The following is a 14,987-nucleotide window of genomic DNA, read 5'->3' on the forward strand; positions in this document are numbered from 1 at the left end:
CTTTGCAAGAATGTAAGAACACTGCTATTATGTACTCTAACAACTGAATGTACCCTCTTGTATATACATAAACAAACAAACATAACTAAAACTTTATACGTGATATTAAAAAATACTTGAGTTAGGGCTACAGGGAGATTGATAGCCACGACAGAAAACGGACTGAGAGGTTGTGGTATACTATTGTAGAGATCGCGAAGCCTCCATTTTATTTTTTTTACCTTGACCCTTGTTGGTAATTAATTGGCTTGTCAAAGTCCAAATTGTTAATAGCGTGGCTATGTCTGTGGCCAACGACCCAGTTGTACATGTATGGAAGAGCCAGTTGAAAAAAACAAGGTAAATCAAAGTGTCTTTAATGTAATTATATATTATTTTGAACGTACATATTCATGTAATGACATCGTTTAAACCTAATTATTTGTTCTAATACATTAAATTCTTAATTAAGTTACTTACTCATAGCATGTTTAACGTATCAGAAATGAACTACGGACGTTTACGCTTGTTGCCCATCAGAAAAATTAAATTCTCTATTTTGAAGAACTTGTAATAGAAAATGGACAGATAAGTCCATCTATGAGAGGATAATCCCGTAGATTTTGTTCAGCTCACACACCAACAAAATCACATGCCCTGTATGACTAACCATCCTGCGAGATGGGGACTTGTATTACCACTGCTACCTTATTCAATCTTGTGTTGTTGATATCCTCAAAATGCATCCGGAGTCTGCCAGTGCAGACCGCTTATCACATGCCTCTGTATGACTAACCATCCTGTGTGATGGGGATTTTATAGCATCACCTAGTTAGCTTTTTTGACACACTGTACTCCACTTCATATAGTCTAGGGTAGCTGCACTAATGCAGATGTACCTCATAACTTAATAAAAAAAAAAAAAAAAAAAAAAATCACATGCCTCTGTATGACTAACCATCCTGTGTGATGGGGATTTTTTAGCACCACGTAGCTAGCTTTTTGACACACTGTACTCCCCTTCTTATAGTCTAGGGCAGCTGCACAAATGCAGATAAACCTAATGTATTAATAAAAAAAAAACGCGAAGGGTAGATGATAGGGACTCGCCTGTAGGGTAGTGAACAAAAGAGTGGAGGTGGGCATGTATGGCAGAAAAAAAGGGGGCACAATCGGAGAGGGTGGGTGTTTGAGATGGAGGTGGCAGGGGTGTGGGCGTGTGGCTGGTCAGGGTAGACGTGGCAGGGTTTGGCGTGTGGGGTGGTCAAAAGAGGGTGAAGGTCGACGGGCGTGGGCGTGTGGAGTGATCAGGGTAGAGGTGGCGGGGGCTGGGCGTGTGGAGTGATCAGGGTAGAGGTGGCGGGGGCTGGGCGTGTGGAGTGATCAGGGTAGAGGTGGCGGGGGCTGGGCGTGTGGAGTGATCAGGGTAGAGGTGGCGGGGGCTGGGCGTGTGGAGTGATCAGGTTAGAGGTGGCGGGGGCTGGGCGTGTGGAGTGATCAGGGTAGATGTGGCGGGGGCTGGGCGTGTGGAGTGATCAGGTTAGAGGTGGCGGGGGCTGGGCGTGTGGAGTGATCAGGGTAGAGGTGGCGGGGGCTGGTCGTGCGAGGTGGTCAGCGTAGAGGTGGCGTGGGTGGCGCACGAGCTGGTCAAAGTGGCGGGGGTCTGGGTCATCGCCCTGCACTACAAAGCCGACGTGACTGAAGACAATGCGAGCTTCCAGGAGCCCCGCTATGGCGCCAGTGTGTGTGTGTGTACTCACCTTGTTCTACTCGCCTAGTTGTGCTTGCGGGGGTTCACCTTTTGTTCTTTGGTCCCGCCTCTCAACTGTCAATCAACTGGTGTACAGATTCCTGAGCCAACTGGGCTCTATCATATCTACATTTGAAACTGTGTACTCACCTTGTTGTGTTTACTGCGATCGGTCTTCAGCACCTGGTCCCCTCATTTTAATTATCAGTTGATTAGTACAATTGCTGAATAACCTCCAATGTTTGATCTTATCTGTATTTGAATATGTGAATGAAGTGTTTCCCTATTGAAGACTGTGCAGTTGATTTTCTTTCTTCAAGTATAACTGTTCAAGCTGTATCATGAGTTTCACAATCCCGGATAATACAGATATATTAGTATGGGGTTTCTCCTGTATGACGCCACTCTTACGCTGCTCCATTTAATTTAACTTAGTTGTGTACGCTGAGTGCAGCCCAAGCTTCGGACGTCCGAATCCTAGAACCCTTAAATCTCGCCAAGTCCTCGAACAGTATCGTTGAAGGTGTTCTTGATTTGACAGATGCAGAGCTAAGACGCATTACATGACTGCGGCAAGAGGTTCTCTCCTCCCTTGTGGGTGCAACACGTGGTTCTCTCCTCCCCCATGACTGCAGCACAAGGTTCTCTCCACCATGACAGCTCATGGTTCTCTCCCTCATGACAGCTCATGGTTCTCTCCCTCATGACAGCTCATGGTTCTCTCCCTCATGACAGCTCATGGTTCTCTCCACCATGACAGCTCATGGTTCTCTCCACCATGACTGCAGTACATGGTTCTCTCCTCCACCATGACTGCAGTACATGGTTCTCTCCACCAATGACTTCGACATGTGGCGTTTTTCCCCATTGAATTACCAGGGGACGCTCCCCTGGAAAACCATTTTCAACCCATCCTCATTAAGTGAGGATCTCGGCACAGTTGCCGGTGTTCAACCTGGGCGAGGAAATGCCACGACTTCCCGTCCTATTGGCTGTGGTAAAGCTGGGTCCTAAAGGGTAAGGGAGTCTATATTGGCCACTTACCTTGCACTTCTCTTTGTGTTGCGAGAGTATATGTGCGTCGGGAACGACCATGCACACTTCAGAGGTCTCCTACTCAGAGTAATCACATTACGGTTCGAAACCTCATCACGGCTCCTAAGCATTTCCTCATGCCCCTTACTCTTACCATTGAATTATTCGTGCTTGTATTCTTTTATCAGGGACGGGAGAAGTGGGTGAAGATGGACGTGGTAGAACAAGAGCGGGTATAAGAGGAAAGAAGAGGAAGTTAGGGGAAGAAAAGATGAAAGACTAGATTACACACAATACTGAACATCTCGATGACGATAACTCGCCTTCAGTGTCAAGAGTCGAACGCTGACTCATTATTCGTTGTTTACCTTTATCAGGTAGTGTGGGCTTCACGCCCGGGTCTCCCCACCATCTGTGTCCGCTAGAAGAAACAAGAAGACAATAATTACTTCCACCTTCCAGAGGGAACTGTGTCCAATTCAACAGGTTTTCTGATTATTTGAATGGTTATCCCCGAGGCGGCTTACCTGGTGCTGGTTCTGGGAATCAATGTACCTGCGGCCCGGTCTCTGACAAGGCCTCCTGGTTCGTGGTTTGGTCACCCCACGCTGATGACATGCAGTTGCTCACAGTTTGAACTATGAGCCATTAACAGCCCTGTTGATCAAATATCCTTTGCAGATGTTCATCAAGTTCTCTTTTGAACACTGTGAGAGGTCGGCTAGTTATGTCCCTTATGGAGGTGTGAATAGTCTTGGTTCCTTAAAGTTGATAGAAACATCTCAGCGTACCTGTTGCACCTCCGCATTTCAACGGGACTATTTTTCACTTAATGTGATGCCTTCTGGTCTGCAGAGGAGTTATTTCCGTGTGCAGATTTGGAACCAGTCTCTCAAATATTATGTATTAAATTATTATGTATCTCTTTCGCCTGGGCTTCACTTCAAGTAGGATCTGTGTCCACTTGAAGAGAAACAAACTGCATCAGTTTCAAGAGAGAATTCGAGAGTCAACTGATTCTAAGACATTCCTCCCCCTTCCCCAGTGAAGGAGGGGAAGGAATGGTGCCCAACCACTTGGAGTGGACGGTAGAGCGACGGTCTCGCTTCATGCAGGTCGGCGTTCACTCCCCGACCGTCTAAGTGGTTGGGCACCATTCCTTCCCCCCGTCCCATCCCAAATCCTTATCCTGACACCTTCCAAGTGCTATATAGTCATAATGGCTTGGCGCTTTTCCCTGATAATTCCCTTCCCTCTAAGACATCCACTTACTAAAATGTGTTTTTTTTTTGTCAACGTTTTACATGCAGCACTAATGTGTCAGTAAGCGTGTGTGTGTGTATTTCTTCTTGACGTAATTGTACTTTGGGGGTTTAGTAGATTTTGGTAATTCTACTAGACTCTAGTCTGCCTAAAGAGGCAAGTGAGTTGGTGCTTCAGGCGAGTAGCGTCCAAGACCTGAGGAAATGTTCACCACTGTACTTACTCGCCGACCAAACTAGAGGATAATTTTATTCCTACTCGGGTATTGCGTTCTTCTAACTTGGCAGGAGGCTTATTGTAAATATATTATTAACTTTAATACTAGCAAATAGCATGTTAAATAGATGTAAAATTCGTTATCAATTCATGAATGCTCTTGTTCGAAGTTTCCCCTCCCCCAAGTTTACGGAAGTTTACGGAAATTTTACGGAAGTTTACAGAGCCTTATGGTCCCTGGACTCGGAGGTGACCTTAAGCCAGAGCGGTTCATGGAAGTCAGTGTAACGCTTCAACATAATATTATGAATTTCTCCAACTTTTATATGAGTGTCAGTTATTGGGCTGTGGCAGATGAAGGTGAGGGGCGTGGCTGGGACGTCCCGGATGACCTGGGGTGGGAGAGGGGGTTTGAAATGGTATTTTCCTTCCTTGTTGAAGTTCGGAGAAACTGTAGACAATCAGAAGACGGCTTTACGTTTATTTGGCTGTAATGCGCGGGCTTTACCATCCTGTACTGCTGTCCGCCGTCCCTTCGGTCCGCCGTCCGTCCGGTCCGCCGTCCGTCCGGTCCGCCGTCCGTCCGGTCCGCCGTCCGTCCGGTCCGCCGTCCGTCCGGTCCGCCGTCCGTCCGGTCCGCCGTCCGTCCGGTTCGCCGTCCGTCCGGTTCGCCGTCCGTCCGGTCCGCCGTCCGTCCGGTCCGCCGTCCGTCCGGTCCGCCATCCCTCCGGTCCGCCATTCCTCGGTCCGCCATTCCACCCGTATTTCATCCTACTTGTCTGCCAACCAACCAGCAAACCCTTCCACCCGCCCGCCCTATCCCTGCCCGCCCACAACCCACAACCCACAACCCACACAACTCTGGTTGCTGACTTAAGGAACCTCAAAGTTTTATTTTTTCCCCGAGACTCGGACTTGACACGCAGAACTCTGGACGGGTTTTTGCCAGTGGGGAATACTGAGTGTCCAGGGTATGTCTGCCCGGGCGTGGCAAGCACAGGGCAGGGCAAGCACACTGCTCCCTCGTGTTCATTGTCTCTGTCATTTCTCCATTCCCTTGTCATTGATGTTTGTGACTGCTTTCACCTTTATTATATGAGCTCATTCTCTCAAGCTACTCATTATTCCTCCTACTCATTATTCCTCCTACTCATTATTCCTCCTACTTTCTACTCTCCTATGTTCCTCCTCTTCCAATTCCTCCAACGTCATCGCCCCTCCCAACTTCTATTATCTCCCCCCCTTCCCCCATTCCATCCTGGGCCGCCTCCTAGCCCTCTCGTTGTTACTAATGCTGCCTTTTTCACAGCTCTATATTTGTTTATTTTGTTTAGATTATAGAAAGTAGTATTATTGGGACAGAACACTAATTATGAAGCAGGGCCTTGGCTGCATCTGTCAGTGAATCTGTTGTATAGTTGTAAGGGGTTTCTTAGCTGCTGAAGTTTGCTACAGAACTGTCGTTCCTCGAGTCGTCGACAGTACGTATACTTCCTTCTTCTGTGGCGTTGTGTGAGCCGGAGGTGGAGTCATGTACCCGGTTTAGATCTCTGTACCAGGCAGGTGATGGTATGGAGGGGCTGTGTGATCTCGCATGAGGAATCTTTGTTTCCTAATTCGCTTGATTGCTTTTTTGTGGTTAGAGATTGCTGGGCGTCTGACAACAGCGTGTTTCCTCTTGAGCTAGTCGGGCTTCATTAACATTTCCATAGATCCCTACATGAATAGGTTCTTATAATCATGACTGTGTTTTGAGAAAACCTGTTCACCTGTGATGGGATTTTCCCCCCTTACAATGACTGATGACTTTGTTGCATTCGGGAACGATTCTTTCCTAATGCTTGTCCCCTGGCTAAGGTTTCTTGCGGTAATTTTTCCACTACTGTATATTTAGTGGGGTGATCCAGTGTATCCCATGATGATTATATTTGTTTCCTTCTCGTTGTTGTCGAATTAGATTAATATTATTGGGTACCCAACCTAAAGATCTGAATAGAAACCAAGTGAAGATGTTTAGATCCGTCCTGGACTGTTTGTATTCCTGATTCAGGAATTTATTAATCTTTTCTAGTATTTCAATTGTTTCCAGATCCTGTGGTGCGAACACTGGTTGTTCTTTTAAGTTGTAACTTATCTTTAAATTGGCCTCAGTGTTCTCCACAAAGTGGTACAGGGCCTTTTTGAACATTAGCTGCATAAATGCAGATGTTCCTAAGAATGTTAATAACAAACTGGGAGTTAAATTAACAACACACATAAGATGAATAAGTATACTGGTTTGCAAACTGCATTGCTGAATTATGGAACAACTTCCCAGGTACTATAATAGTCATATAATATAATAATAATAATAATAATAATAATATAATAGTCGCTGGTTCGCTTGATTATTTCAAGGTTAGATTAGACATAACTCTAATATAGTGAGACTATTTATAGTCTTACGACTACCAAAACATTTGTACAGTCGTATGGTCTTGTGGTTAAGATACCAGGTACGCCAAGGTGCATAGCGCTCCTGGCTATCTGAGTTCGAATCCTTTTGGGCTGTGGAGTTTTCAGTTGCATATTGGCCTGGGGACCATTCAAGCTTGTTCGCACATATATATATATATATATATATATATATATATATATATATATATATATATATATATATATATATATATATATATATATATTTGGGTGAACATAAGCAGGAGTTGCCTTGTATGGGTTGATAGGTCTTCTGCAGTTAGTTAATTCCCATGGTCTTATATCAGAACATGAAAAAAAGCGAGACCATAAAATTTAGAACATAGTTTTTTTTACACGGTCTCACACACACACACACACACAAGGCATGAGAGGCATAAGTTACGAGGAAAGGCTTCGTGAAATGCACCTCACGTCGCTGGAAGACTGAAGAGGTCGGGGAGATATGATCACCACGTACAAAATTCCCAGAGGAAGTGATAGGGTAGACAAGGATGGATTATTGAACACGGGTGATACACGTACAAGGGGACACAGGTGGAAGCTGAGTACCCAAATGAGCCACAAAGACACTAGGAAGACCTTTTTCAGTGTCAGAGCTATTAGTAAATGAAATGCACTAGGAAGTGATGTGGCGGAGACTAACTCCATAGACTGTTTCAAATGTAGATATATTTAAAAATGTAGATATGTAGAGTTCGCGAAGCTCAGGAATCTGTACACCAGTAGATTGACGGTTGAGAAGCGGGACCAAAGAGCCAGAGCTCAACCCCCGCAAGCACAACTTGGTGAGTACACACACACACACACACACACACACACACACACACACACACACACACACACACACACACACACACACACACACGCACACACACACAAGAAAACTTCAGTTTTATATCGGAATGGCTTCGTTTTTTGTCATCTTCAGGGCCATCAACCAAGGTGACTTGCATCGGTCGCTTGTACCTCAGCAACAGCTGGCGCCATCTTGGACCTCCACGCATAGACCTCACGTTATTTTCCAGTACAACAGGCAGCAATGGTCCTGTCTTGAGCGTTTCGCAACTGCCATTCAAGGATGGCAACACTGGTGTTGTCTTGGACGTGTACGCAGCTGCCATTCAAGGATGGCAGCACTGGTGGTGTCTTGGACGTGTACGCAGCTGCCATTCAAGGATGGCAGCACTGGTGTTGTCTTGGACGTGTACGCAGCTGCCATTCAAGGATGGCAGCACTGGTGTTGTCTTGGACGTGTACGCAGCTGCCATTCAAGGATGGCAGCACTGGTGTTGTATTGGACGTGTACGCAGCTGCCATTCAAGGATGGCAACATTGGTGTTGTATTGGACGTGTACGCAGCTGCCATCAGCACCAAACCTTCAAAGCATTACTAGTAAACATCACCAAAATATCAAACATGCCCTCCAGACTTCACCAAAACATTACTACCAAACATATAATACCACCAAACATCACCTCAGGTCGACTATTGTGGCAATTACCTTACGAGGTTATATTTCTTTGTTTCCCCCTGAGCTGTGCTGGGGGTCGAGGGTTAAGGCGCTAGCTTGCTTCATCAGTTTTCCTTCCTCTTCCTTCTTCCTTATCGTCATTCTTACTCCTTTTTTCCTCCTCCTTTTTCTTCGTCTTCCCTTTCTATTTATACTCCTACCTGTCTGTTCCTGTTTCTTTCCTTTTTACGCTACTAATTATTCTCTTTCGTTAATCTTGGCCTTCCAATTCCTTCATCGTCTTTCTTCTGTTATTACTTCCTATCTTCCGTTTCCATCTTCGCATTTCTTCACTGAATCTTTTAACATTGATTTATCATGTTGAAATTGGTGTCTCGTGCCCTTTAGTGTTTCCTGCCGCTTCGTGTTTGTGTATGTTTGCCTCGTAAATATTGTCGAAGATTGTCTTATTTTCCCGTTATTTCCGGATTATCCGGCACTTGTTCGTGATAGGATTCCTGGTTATATCTGGCGGCGAGAGAGAGAGAGAAAGAGAGAGAGAGAGAGAGAGAGAGAGAGAGACAGAGAGAGAGACAGAGAGAGAGAGAGAGATGGAAAGAGAGAGAGAGATTAATGTATGATGACTTACTGTAAATATATAGCTCTTGAAATAACACTTTCTCTGTAACTAGCTGACATTGTAACTAAAAGGTGTGAAGGATAGAGGAAATTGTTTATGTAATAATCTAAGATGAGGTCTGATAAAGACCTTTTGTGCCCTCTGTAATGCTTTTGCGCTACCGCTTACAGGATGAGTATGGGGTGCACAATAAACTAGCTGCCTTCGGCGGCAACAATAAAAAATCTGGCAGCGACAACCCCAGTCACCCCGAGAGGCTTGATGGCCATCGAATCGATTTAAGATTGAGACTGGGATCCTGGCGTTGCTTTTTTGCTTGCACGTTGACCTTGTGTTGTGTTGTGGTGTCCATGGTCCCTGATCCCCTATACCCCAGCCCTCCCTCGTGTCTATTGAATCAGTTGAGGGTCGACAACATTTGCGAGTGTTACGGCTTCCTCATCATCGTCATCAGCATCATCGCTGTGCTGTTTGTATTGGTGTGAGCTTTCTATCTGGATTATCTTAACGGGATTCTTGTCACGCCTTACTTTCTCTGATGCAGCCGACTTTTCCTCTGTTCCTTATAATGCTTTCTTCTTTGTTTCATTGGTTTTCCTGTCCACGTTCTTGCCCTCCGCCCACTCATTCTCTCTCTCTCTCTCTCTCTCTCCTTTTTCCCCCACACATTAAAGTTGACTCGTATCCGCATCTATTACTTCGCTAATTCGTTTATTCTATCATGTATTTCTAACATTTTAAATTCACATGAAATATTTTTGCTCCCACATATTTCATTTTTTCTCATATACATTATCCTACTTTTACCTTTTGTTGTATTTGCGTGCTCTGGGGCCTTATTCGACCACAAGGTTGTGTGCCTTTTCCTACCAACTCCGCAGCGTGTTGCTGCCCTGGATGTTGGCAGCGACGACGGGAGGTGCGCGGCAGACTTCGGGGAGGAGGCCGGCGGGCGGCGGCTCCAGGCTCATTGTTCGGGTCACAATGGCTGGGCGGCAAGCGACGGGGAGAACGAGGCGAGGAGACCATGTCAAGAAGTGTACCGGACGTTGGAACCGGGATGAGACTCGGCCACAGCGTTACCGTTATCGGGTCGGGGATGTTGGAACCGGGATGAGACTCGGCCACAACGTTACCGTTATCGGGTCGGGGATGTTGAAACCGGGATGAAACTCGGCCACAGCGTTGGCGTTATCGGGTCGGGGACGTTGAAACCGGGATGAAACTCGGCCACAGCGTTGGCGTTATCGGGTCGGGGACGTTGAAACCGGGATGAAACCCAGCCACAGCGTTGGCGTTATCGGGTCGGGGACGTTGAAACCGGGATGAAACTCGGCCACAGCGTTGGCGTTATCGGGTCGGGGACGTTGAAACCGGGATGAAACCCAGCCACAATATAACCAATATTGGCCAAAAAAAGTACCTTTTATCTATCTTTGTAATGAGATATTACCCATTATTTCCTGGGTATTTTAGCTTGGCCAATATTTATATATTTCCTGTATTTATAAAATGTTTAGTTCATACGCCATATGATTACATTATTTTGTGTGTGTGTACCTTGGCGGGTCGGCATCCGGGCGTGTTGGTAACTTGGTATCACGGTGAAATGGTGTTTTATGAGTTACATGCTCATCCTTTATTGTCATCCATCTTCATGGCTCTTTACCTGCAGTGGCCTTAAGTGGAATTACTGCCTCTTAGTGTGGCTGCGTCTCCTTCCTCAATATGACCAAATGCCCTATTGTGTCCGCCTCAACCTTCCCTATTGTGTCCGCCTCAACCTTCCCTATTGTGTCCACCACAACCTTCCCTATTGTGTCCGCCTCAACCTTCCCTATTGTGTCCGCCACAACCTTCCCTATTGTGTCCGCCACAACCTTCCCTATTGTGTCCGCCTCAACCTTCCCTATTGTGTCCACCACAACCTTCCCTATTGTGTCCACCACAACCTTCCCTATTGTGTCCGCCTCAACCTTCCCTATTGTGTCCACCACAACCTTCCCTATTGTGTCCACCACAACCTTCCCTATTGTGTCCGCCACAACCTTCCCTATTGTGTCCGCCTCAACCTTCCCTATTGTGTCCGCCACAACCTTCCCTATTGTGTCCGCCTCAACCTTCCCTATTGTGTCCACCACAACCTTCCCTATTGTGTCCACCACAACCTTCCCTATTGTGTCCACCACAACCTTCCCTATTGTGTCCACCACAACCTTCCCTATTGTGTCCACCACAACCTTCCCTATTGTGTCCACCACAACCTTCCCTATTGTGTCCACCACAACCTTCCCTATTGTGTCCACCACAACCTTCCCTATTGTGTCCACCACAACCTTCCCTATTGTGTCCACCACAACCTTCCCTATTGTGTCCACCACAACCTTCCCTATTGTGTCCACCACAACCTTCCCTATTGTGTCCACCACAACCTTCCCTATTGTGTCCACCTCACCATCTGTTGTTATAGATTCAACTACTCGGAACAAGTTCCAAGTAGCACGGGCTATGGTGAGCCCGTAGTGAAACTTTCCTGGCACAGGAGTGGTGCCCTGTGACATGACCTCACCATCGTCGTGGATACCTTACCTGCTTCCCAGTTATCACCTTTTCTTCCGTTTTAAACTAACCTCAACTCTCTCTCCCTCAACCTTTGAAGCCTCGTTTCCTGGTATGGTTGGGCCGTGACCACGGTGACCTGGCTACACTGACCGTGTACATTCACTGGCAACACTAGCGTGCCCGCGCCTGCAGTTGCATGTGTCATGTTGTGAAGACAACCTTGCTTAGGGAGGCCAAATGTTACATAACTTATTTCGCATGCAAGGAACGCTCCCTTTTTTCCCGGTAATTGGACAGCTTTTGTTTATTTTCTTGTACGGAGAATTTTGAGTTTATTTTGTAACTTTAATTGGGTTATGGGTTGTTGAGTTGTGTGGTGGTGGTGATGGTGGAGTGTGTGGTGGTGGTGGTGGGTGTGGTGGTAGAGAGAGTGGTGGTGGAGGCAGCAGGTAGGGGGTCTGGAAGCCTACCCTTCCCCCCCCCCCCACAGTGAGCATGACTCCATGGGGCAACACATCAATGTTTATTAAATATCAGACCGACACCTTGCGTCATCCACTTCCTCGATCCCAAATTTCCATTTCCTCCTACACCCCTCCCTCCCTCCCTCACCATCTCTCTCCCTATCTCACCTTCCTCCCTCCCTATCTCACCTTCCTCCCTCCCTATCTCTCCCCCTTCCTTCTTCCCCCGCTCTCACCCTGCTTCCTCACTCCTCCCATATCCTCTTACTCTCCTCTTGTGCCCAGGAGAAGGTGAGAGGTGAGGAGAGGAAGGACTGGGGGTCGGAGAGTACTCCCACCACACACCTTTCTCCTCCCACCAGTCACGTCTCCTCAGGCGTTACCTTGGAGACAGTCACACAGTCTCTCCTTCGGTTCATTAAGGTGCGAGCTTAAACATTGCTAAACAAACACACACTCTCGTGTCTAAAGTGCCTTCATAAACATTTTTCATGGACATACTCGTGTCTAGGATGCGAGCCTCGACACTGATAAAGACCTCACCACCCGTCTCTTAGGAGTACTGATTTCATGCTTTTTTCTCCTCTAAAATAGATTATAAAGAACTACGACAAAGGTCATTGCTAGTCTATATATGACGACCTCCTTTTTAAGTTGAAGTTTCTTCATTTGACTCCTCGCTGGTGATTTTGTAGAGTACATGGCTCCTTATTCATAACTTCGGGTTTAATGTGTTCTTTTCATACCTTTGTCCTATAACGCATTAATTTAAGAGTTGATTACTCAATGGCTTTCGTTTAATCGCCTCTTCACTCTTATCTTTCCATATTTAACATGTTGATAAGTCGTAGTCTGTTGACAACAATCCAGATATTAATTCAAATCATGATTTTGCGAGAAAGATTTGACAGTCGGGTACCAGGGTAAGAACGATGCTGAATAAACCACTTTTGGTAGCTGGCCAAAGAACTAAACTCCAAGATTCTTCTTGGATCTCCAAGATAATAACATCTTCAAGAAAAAACTAGATATTTTTCTTCAAGAAGTGCCGGACCAACCGGGCTGTGGTGGATATGTGGGCCTGCGGGCCGCTCCAAGCAACAGCCTGGTGGACCAAGCTGTCACAAGTCAATCCTGGCCTCGGGCCGATCTTGGGGAGTAGAGGAACTCCCAGAACCCCATCAAGCAGGTATCAAGCAGATTAAAGAAAGTATTCTTGATTCAGTTTCAGCGACTTACTACATCCGATTAGAAGGATTCTTCAGAACTGGACTTCACTTAAAACGTGATAATTCTTTTGTATATTACATTATGTGTTCTTAGTTTATTAGGTATTTGAATCAATTTTGCACGTAAAGGACACATGTATGTCTGGTAGCATGATTATCTGTATGTATGAATGTATATGTGTGTGTATATATATATATATATATATATATATATATATATATATATATATATATATATATATATATATATATATATATATATATATATATTAATAATAATAATATAGAGATGATCATATGGTGCGGTAGTCACGGCACTGTGAACGTTTAGGGGTGATCTTGGACGTCGCGGGTTCGAATCTTGGTCGAGTCATTTAAGATTTCTTAGTGGTTTATGGGTTGCGTGTTCCTGCAGCCTTTTTTCATGTAAATAGCTGTATATTTTTCTGATAATGTAAATGAGAGAATGTTGGCGCCTTACGGTACGCTAATTATCCTTGTAATTTACGTTTTTGTTTATCTTTATTGTGTCATAGTGTGTTGTCATCCTATTGCCCCGCGTGAATTCTGAAATGTTTCTGCCATTTTGTCCACACTGCCATGGCCTAAAGCTTGCTTGAAATTGAAATTGAAATAAGTTTATTGAGGTAAAATACACACAAAGGGATGAGGTAGCTCAAGCTATTCTCACCCCCGTTCAGTACATCGTGTTAGTACATACATAGACACACATCACAAACAATAAACGTATTACCAAACATTCTGAGAGATAAACATCTACATTTCCTAAGTTTGCTTCGTGTGACGAGAATTCATGACCTCTGAGCTAATATCTATTCAACTAGTCCACGCACCCACCATGCACACCTGCTACACCATACCCTCCCCCACACCTGCTACACGATATCCTCCCCCTGCAAGCTAACTAATCCACCCCATCACAGCTGCTACCCCACACCACACACACACCTGTTCTTAACTCGCCAACTGAACACATCCCAAATATACGTCCAATCTTTAATATAAAATAACCAACAAATAAATAAACGTATAGCCTTACGGGCTATTCATGTCCGTGCCACCTCTTGGGTGGCTTAATTTTTATCAATCAATCATGTATAACCGCAACAGTACTTTTACGTTATTTCAACGCCGATACGACGTCGTTACAACGCCGATAGAACGTCGTTATGACGTCGTGATTGTAGGAATGTTCTGGTAACGAAGCTGCACCAGGGGAACACCTGTATATCCTGGCTCTGTGTGAAGAGTTAAGTAGACCTAAAGTCACCATTACCTGCTGCAGTGATTGTGATTGTAATGGTGAAATGTTACTTCAATATTCCTCGATGGTGATACTAATAGTGGGAGCGACACTTGTGATATGTATGATATCGGTTTGTCATGGTGGTAATGACTGAGATGATGATTGTGATAGAAATAACAACGTCACCTTCATTGCTGCAACTACACACTCTCTCTCTCTCTCTCTCTCTCTCTCTCTCTCTCTCTCTCTCTCTCTCTCTCTCTCTCTCTCTCTCTCTCTCTCTCTCTCTCTCTCTCTCCCTCCTTTTCTCCCTTATCATTCGCCTCCTTTGTTGTTGTTCAGTTTTTCTCTCTTCATTTTCCTCGTGTTTCTCCTCTATTTCCTCCCCTATAGGCAACTCATTAAATTACTCAAGTCCAACAAATCTCGTTCCACAGTATAGTCGCCCTTCGCCTTTCTTAACATGGCTCTTGGCAACTTTTTGTGGGATGGAGGGTGGCAGGTGCTGTGGTGGCAGGTGCTGTGGTTGTGGTTTGCTGTGGTTGTGGTTTATTGTGGTGGTGGTTGTGGTAGCTTAGTGATTTCGTAATTTACTGCGGCTCTAATTGTAGGCAATGAGAATTATCGTTGTGTGTGCTTGGGGGGGAGTTGTT

At 45.5% G+C, this 14,987-nt stretch overlaps 1 protein-coding gene across 1 annotated transcript in view; it reads left to right on the forward strand.

Moving 5' to 3' along the window:
- Window positions 1-14,987, forward strand: part of LOC123768654 (trafficking kinesin-binding protein milt) — a 331,499-nt gene that overhangs the window by 37,421 nt on the left and 279,091 nt on the right. The gene's annotated exons all lie outside the window — the stretch shown is intronic.

The sequence above is a fragment of the Procambarus clarkii genome, chromosome 83 (assembly GCF_040958095.1).
Source record: "Procambarus clarkii isolate CNS0578487 chromosome 83, FALCON_Pclarkii_2.0, whole genome shotgun sequence".
Taxonomy (NCBI): domain Eukaryota; kingdom Metazoa; phylum Arthropoda; class Malacostraca; order Decapoda; family Cambaridae; genus Procambarus; species Procambarus clarkii.